This window comes from Engraulis encrasicolus, chromosome 20, assembly GCF_034702125.1.
Source record: "Engraulis encrasicolus isolate BLACKSEA-1 chromosome 20, IST_EnEncr_1.0, whole genome shotgun sequence".
In the NCBI taxonomy this organism is placed as follows: domain Eukaryota; kingdom Metazoa; phylum Chordata; class Actinopteri; order Clupeiformes; family Engraulidae; genus Engraulis; species Engraulis encrasicolus.
Window position 1 is genome coordinate 48,910,568 of NC_085876.1, and position 7,500 is coordinate 48,918,067.

Below are 7,500 nucleotides of genomic sequence, written 5' to 3' on the forward strand. Positions count from 1 at the left end.
GTGTGTGTGTGTGTGCAGTGCTTGTGTGTGTGTGTGTGTGTGCGTGTGTGTGCGCGTGTGCGTGTGTGCGTGTGTGTGTGTGTGTGTGTGTGCAGTGCTTGTGTGTGTGTGTGTGTGTGTGTAGTGCTTGTGCATGCGAGTCATCATTTCTTTGCCAGCGATGAGCTCCCGTTCTGAGGCATCTGTGTTGCGCTTGGTCGGCCTACTTTTCTTAGCAAGTTCCCCTAGAAGTCACCCCCTCTCTCTTCTCCTTTTCTTTCCTTTATCTTTTTCCATCCACATCACGTTTCTCCCTTCCTTGTCCAGCTTGTGTGTTTGGGTTGATCCTGCCAAAGGAAGCTCTGGAACCTCTCCCTGTGTGGAGGCCGTAGAGAGTAGAGTAGCGTACAGAGGAGAACAGGCCCGATGCAGACTGGGAAGGCCTGGGATGCATCCCAATATGCGACCTTGCCCCCTCCACTTGTGCTTGTCTCCTCGCCCCACCTCCTGGCCCCTCCTCCGTGGAGAAAACGATAAAGTTTCCCAGCTCTTCAGCCCAGCCACAACAACTTTTGAGAGACTGTTTTTCATTCACCATCCCAATTGCAAATGAGAAAAAGACTTTACAATTGAGCTTTTGCAAGATATTGAAATATAATGCTGTTGTCAGTGATGTCATCATGACGAGAAGCAAGTGGAGGAGGCAAGTGGAGGAGGCAAGTGGAGGAGGCAAGTGGAGGAGGCAAGGTCACATATTAAAACACACTCCTGGCTGCCTCTCATCAGGGAAGCTGACATGTGGGGTGGGGCAACGGGCTCAGTTGTCCCGGGCCCAAGGAGAGAGGGGACCTAGAAATGGGTCCTCATTGCATTGAATTGTATTGGATGGGGGGAGGACCTGTCCAGATGGCGTTGTCCCGGGCCCTGTCCACCATCATCGTTGCCTCACAAACGCCAATAGCAAGAATCTCTCTCTCTCTCTCTCGCTCTCGCTCTCGCTCTCTCTCTCTCTCTCTCTCTCTCTCTCTCTCGCGCTCGCTCTCTCTCTCTCTCGTGCTCTCGCTCGCGCTCTCTCTCTCTCGCTCGCTCGCTCTCTTGTTCTCTCTCTCGCTCTCTCTCTCTCTCTCTCTCTCTCTCTCTCTCTCTCGCTCTCTCTCTCGCTCTGTCTCACTTGGACCGTAGAGTTCGAACACTGCCAGTAAATTGTTCGATGCTCAGGTTTCCGCATCTGGGAACGCGTTGAGCTTTTGAGACGGTGCGGTGGCTTATTTTTATGTTGTAGCTGTAAGCGTGTCTCTTCTGCCCTGCACGGCCAAAAGAACGTCCGCCAAATAACTGACTGTTATTGCTGAGAGTTTTACTCGCATTATTGTGTTTTTTTATATTAAATACATTATGGAGGATGGATGTCTGTATTTGTTTAGATGACAATAATGTCTGTTTAGTAATTGCGTTACAAATTTTAATTGCCCGTTTCACATGCGCTTCATGGATTTATGGTGTTCTGATATGAGCCGTCTAATGACTATCCAATGGCTATGCCTCCCCAATGGGCCGTGTAAATTGTGCAGTGGAGTGGAAATGGCTCAGCTTTAATGTTTTGGTATGTGCTGCTGCTGCTGCTGCTGCTGCTGCTGCTGCTGCTGCTGCTGCTGCTGCTGCTGCTGCTGCTGCTGCGCGCGTAGTGTCATACCTTCCATCTCTCTACGGCAGGCCTAGTGAGTCAGTTACTTTGTCCTGCTTGCACACTTAGTAGGGCAGTCATGGGTAAGCGGGTAGGGCGTCAGATTTGTAGCCCAAAGGTTGACGCTTTTCATCTCCTGACCTGCCAAGTTGGTGAGGGGAGGAAGGCCTGCGTGCATTTTGTGACTTTGTGGTTTCAGCGCTTAGAAACAGCACTCAACACACCATGCTCCACGGAGGTGCTATGTCTGTGTGCCTGGGGTGTCTGTCCTCTTCTTTGTTTTTCGTTATCTCCACTGTACTGCGAGTCCCATTGGCACCAAACCCAAACCCCAAGTTTTTACCTTGAACCTTGTGCACTGCCCAGCCTGTCCTCTCTTGTGGCATTCCCATGCGCTTCATGGATTTATGTGTTCTGATATGGGCCGTCTAATGACTATCCAATGGCTATGCCTCCCCAATGGGCTGTGGAATTGTGCAGTGGAGTGGAAATGGCTCAGCTTTAATGTTTTGGTATGTGCTGCTGCTGCTGCTGCTGCTGCTGCTGCTGCGCATAGTGGCATAGTGTCATACCTTCCATCTGTCTACGGCAGGGGTTCTCAACCTTTTCCAACTTGGGGCCCACCTGAAATTTTAGCACATGTTCGGGGCCCACCTATGACCCGATAAACAATAAAACTCAAACAAATCAACAGCAACACACACACACACACACACACACGTTATTTTGATTTTTTTTTTGAAAATGATTTCAAGGCCCACTTGGAATACCTTCAGGGCCCACAGTTTGAGAATCACTGGTTTACGGTAAGCCTAGTGATTTAGCTACTTTGTCCTGCTTGCACCCTTAGTAGGGCCTACACAGTTCATATATTGCTGATTTTTCTTTGTTCTACATTACTTGTACACTGCTGCACTCTCTACTCACCAGGGGTGGTGGGCAATTATTTCGGGCAAAGGGCCACATTGGGTTTTGATTATTGACTGATGGGCCAGATATCACAGGTAACTCGCCTGTGTCTTTAATAAGAAATAATGTGCGTTGACATAATTTGTTAGCTATTCAAGTCCTGCACATTGTAAGGAAATACATTCAGATTAATATAGTAGTCTATACAGCAGTAGGCTAATCTGAAGCTATAAACCGTTTTAAGAGTATTTGGTAAGAGCAGCAATTTCAAAGCTGTGTTTCTTGTAAGGGGCAAAACATACCAAAGCGGAACGGAATGGTCGCGGGACGAACACGGTTTTTCTGCTTAGTTTCGGCCAGTGTGTTTTTCTCTGCCTTGTGCCCTGGTGTGTAAGACCCCTAAGGCTCAGCACCGGGCCACATGAAATTATTCAGCAGGCCACATGTGGCACCCGTCCCTGAGTTTGCCCTGCTCTGCCATACACTCTGTTCTTACTTTGTATGTTCTGTGAGTTGCCGTGAAATAAAGGCGTCTGGTAAATGTGATGTTGTGTGGTGATGAGTCAATCACATCTTCTCTGTGGTTGTTCCATGATTGGTTGTTTGGCTGGGGCTGCATGCATTTCGTGACTTTGTGGTTTCAGTGCTCAGAACCAGCGCTCGAGGGTGCATTTGTCAATACTAACACCATGGGTGCGATCCAATATGCGACCTTGCGTCCTCCACTTGTGCTTGTGACCACATACCAGGAAGTAATATGTCATGATGACATCACTGACAACAGCATTATATTTCAATATCTTAAAAGCTCAACTGTAAAGTCATTTGCATACTGGATGGTGAATGAAGAATAGTTCCCCAAAAATTGTTTTGGCTAGGCTGACAGCTGGGGAAACTTTATTGTTTCCTCCACGGAGGTGGGGCCAGAAGGTGGGGCGAGGCCACAAGCACATGTGGAGGAGACAAGGTAGCATATTGGAATGCACCACATGCTCCACGGAGGTGCTCTGCCTGTGTGTTTTGGGGGCCTCTCATCTCCTTCGTTTTCTGTTATCTCTACTTTACTATGAGTCCCATTGGCACCAGATCAGGGGCCTATACTAAGGAGCTGGCTCAGGAGTAAACCAGCTTAAGTTAAGAGGTAAATCATCTAATAGAAGAGCCAGGAGTCCTCATATTTAAGAAGATGAGAACTCCAGGCTCTTCAATTAGATGATTTACCTCTTAATGTAACCTGGTTTACTCCTGAACCAGCTTCTTGCTATAGGCCCCCATCCCTTGTACCTTTTGCCCAATCTGTGACTCTCTTGGCTCTAGTTTCATTGAAGGATAAACTAATGAGGAGAGAAATAATTTAATTAAGCCCTGTCTGTCTTTAGATGGAATTGCCAAGTGTTTTGCTTTACCAGTGATGGAGTCTTCATGGAGTGAACTGAGGCTTAATTGCCTTTTAATAGCTATTACCGGTAGATATAATCATAATCATACATAGCCGTTAGCCCACTCCCCTATTGGCTCTGTGCCATGACTTTTCTTTTTTAACAAAGTCTTAAACAAAGTGCTTATGCGGTGGAAATTAAATGAGCTGAACCCTCAACTACCCTAAGAAGCTTAATAACTCAATTCTCTTTCCCAGCCGACAAAATGTAAACTGATCTGAGAATTTAGGATATGCAAATAGTGTTTTTAGAATCTTAAAGTCGGTGTTACCATAGTGACCAAAAAGTGCTCTGTAAAGCCATGTCATTGGGGATGGGGAAGAATGCTACGTTTCCATAGCAACTGGGGTAGCGTAGCGGCAGCCTAGAGCTTGATGCTGAAGCTGAAATCTGACGTGACAAGAACAGGCAAGACAGGAAAGCAGTATGGTGGTGTACTTCAAGTCAATATCCTGATCGGAGGGAGGGGTGTCATTTTCTGAAGAGGGTCTTCTTAATCAATGAAGGTATTCTGAATGTGTTCGCATCCTCATCATGTTATTTTGGTGGCTTGTCTATTTGCGAATGTCTTAGAGGGAAACTATGTGGTAAAAAATTCTGAACAGGTTTGCATCAATATTTCGTCATTGATCCATTTCAAACATTCCGAAATATTCTTCTGGGTAATTGTTCTTCTGGATTTAGAAAGTTGAAACATACTCTCTTGGCAGTTGAGGGATGCCTCAGTGAAGGGTTGCACTAGCACTCTTCAAGTGGTTTCTAGTTTTTGTTTTGTTTTGAAGAGTGTCTTTAAAGTTTACCTGGGACTATCTCCAGTCCCATCTCTATCCATCGCTCAATGTAACGGAACTCTTTCCAACAGGCCCGTGTGTCTCTGTCTGTCTGTCTGTTTGAAAGACCGGGGTAGATGGCCGTTTTCACTCCCTCTCATCTCACTTCTGCCTCCTTCCTTCCTCAAAGGTGTCTGTTACCCTCTTAATAGCTCCAGTCTGCCTGCTTTGTTACCACTTCCTCTGATGGCTATTTGTGTCGCTCCTTTGTTGTCATTGTCCCAACACTGAGTAAAAAAAAAAAGAAAGACCACACCGTTTTCTCCTAACACTCTTTCCTGCGCACAATGCAAGGTGATCAAACCAAACTGTAGCAGCAAGTGATTCATTTTATTTACAGAATATCTGAGTATTTGACCCCATCTTTGTTGTCGATTACGTGTTCCTGGTGTAGGGAGTTTTGTGTCAAGCTTTGGTTCAGTGGAATTGTGATTCAACTCGAGCAGAGAAACAAACGTCAAACATCGTCACTTACCAGTAGCTCTCTCTCGCTTTTAAACCTGCCCACGTCCTGACCAGCATGACAGAGGAGAGAGGAAATATCTGTCTGTCTGTCTGAATGTATGAGGAGAGAGGAAATGTATTCTGTCTGTCTGAATGTATGATGTTTGATGCTTTTGGGAGTAAGTCTCGCCTTGGAACTTGGATTTATTGTGCGTGTGTGTGCGTGCGTACGTGTGTGTGCGTGTGCGCACATGTGTGTGTGCGTGTGTGTGCGTGCGTACGTGTGTGTGCGTGTGCTTCGCTGATGTGATAGACTGTAGACCGAGGTTACTTTGTTTTGTTTCTCCGGTCTGTGTGACAAGATCATGACTCTTCTGTGTCAACACCAGAACTCCATTTTCTCTTGAGATGACTGAAAGGGGCCTTCTCCTTATGACTCAGACTCCTCGATGCATCAGACTTGGTCTGAAAGGCTCGGCAAGGCTGACTTATGATGTGGTCGAGCGAGACAAGAAAATTGAAAGTGGGGGTGGAAAATGTCGTCAAGGAAGGGGATTGGATTGATATTTATTTTACATATTTATTTATTTTGTGTGTGTTGTTGTTGTTGTTGTTGTGTCTCTGAGCTAGTGAGCTACCTTTTTGATCTTTATTACAGTCTGGCTAATCGTTTCTGTTAACCTCTTGCTGCTGCTTCTGGGGCCTACACTACAAAGCTGGTTCAGGAGTAAACCAGGTTAAGTTAAGAGGTAAATCATCTAATAGAAGAGCCAGGAGTCCTCATTTTCTTGAAAATGTTGACCCCAGGCTCTTCTATTAGATGATTTACCTCTTAAAGGTGGGGTTGCAGGTATGAAATCACGTTGGGGGAACTCCCCCAGGATTCTAAGGTTCTACATAGACTCCTATGAGCCTGCGGAACCCCCAACGTGATGTCTTAATGGTACATTTTCTTAAAATGGTTAACCTGCAACCCCACCTTTAAATGTCATCGAGGGCCAGTTTTTCAAATTCCTTTAACTTAATCTGGTTTATTCCTGCACCAGCTTTGTGGTATAGGCCCCTTTATTTCGGTTTATACAAGATAAAGCAGTGAAGGCAATGACGAGAAGCGATGTGGGAGAGAGAGACGTAAACCAAGCCAATGCAAAGCTTACGCGACATCTTCTCATCAAGGATTGCTTTGCACTGTGTGTCTGTTGCTAAACGAAAACTAGCTGACACAGGTCTGTAACCCGACCAATAAAACGAATCATTGGTGTAGGTTGGTGGAGAATCGTGTGTGTGTGTGTGTGTGTGTGTGTGTGTGTGTGTGTGTGTGTGTGTGTGCCCGTGTGTGCCTGTGTGTGTGTGTGCCCGTGTGTGTGTGTGCCCGTGTGTGTGTGTGCCCGTGTGTGTGTGTGCCCGTGTGTGTGTGTGTGTGTGTGTGTGTGTGTGTGTGTGTGTGTGTGTGTGTGTGTGTGTGTGTGTGTGTGTGTGTGTGTGTGTGTGTGCGCCCAGTGTTGCCAGAGTCCCAGGGGAGTGCCAGGGCTTAGCTTCTTTCAGCGGGTGCGGATCGTTTTACATCCTTAACTCCGTTCAGCCAAATATTAAGCTGGCCTGATTGCCCTCCCCTCCAGCACACACACGTACTGTACTGTACACACACACAGGGCCGCTGACAGCTTTGGCCAGACCCAGGACAAAGTCATCTGAAAGGGGCCCCTCATCCAATACATGTAATGCAATGAGGACCTAATTTTGGGCCCCCCTCTCAACCTGGGCCCAAACCAACAGACACCTTTGTCCCCCCTGTCTGCTTCCCTGCACTGCACACACACACACACACACACACACACACACACACACACACACACACACACACACACACACACACACACACACACACACACACACACACACACACACACACCACCCAGCCTCCCTCTTCCACTCCTCCCCCATCCTTCCCTCGTTCTTTTCTTGCGGGGCAGAGCTTAATGTGCAGTAACATAATCATTTTAGTCCCTGGCCTGCTGGTCTCGTCTCGTCTGGCCGGCCTCCCGAGCCTCCTGCCTCCTGTCCACAACTCCCACTTTATGAGGCTTGTGATTTTGCTGGCCAGGGGTGCATTTCTCAAAAGAGAATTGGCAATGGGAAAATGCATTGAAAACATCAAAGTAGCTAATGTAGTAAGCAACTTTGGTTTCGAGAAAATGCACCCCATGACTCTGAC

The 7,500-nt window shown here is 46.9% G+C and overlaps 1 protein-coding gene across 1 annotated transcript in view; it reads left to right on the forward strand.

The window, feature by feature from the left end:
- Positions 1-7,500, forward strand: part of jarid2b (jumonji and AT-rich interaction domain containing 2b) — a 217,216-nt gene that overhangs the window by 13,006 nt on the left and 196,710 nt on the right. The gene's annotated exons all lie outside the window — the stretch shown is intronic.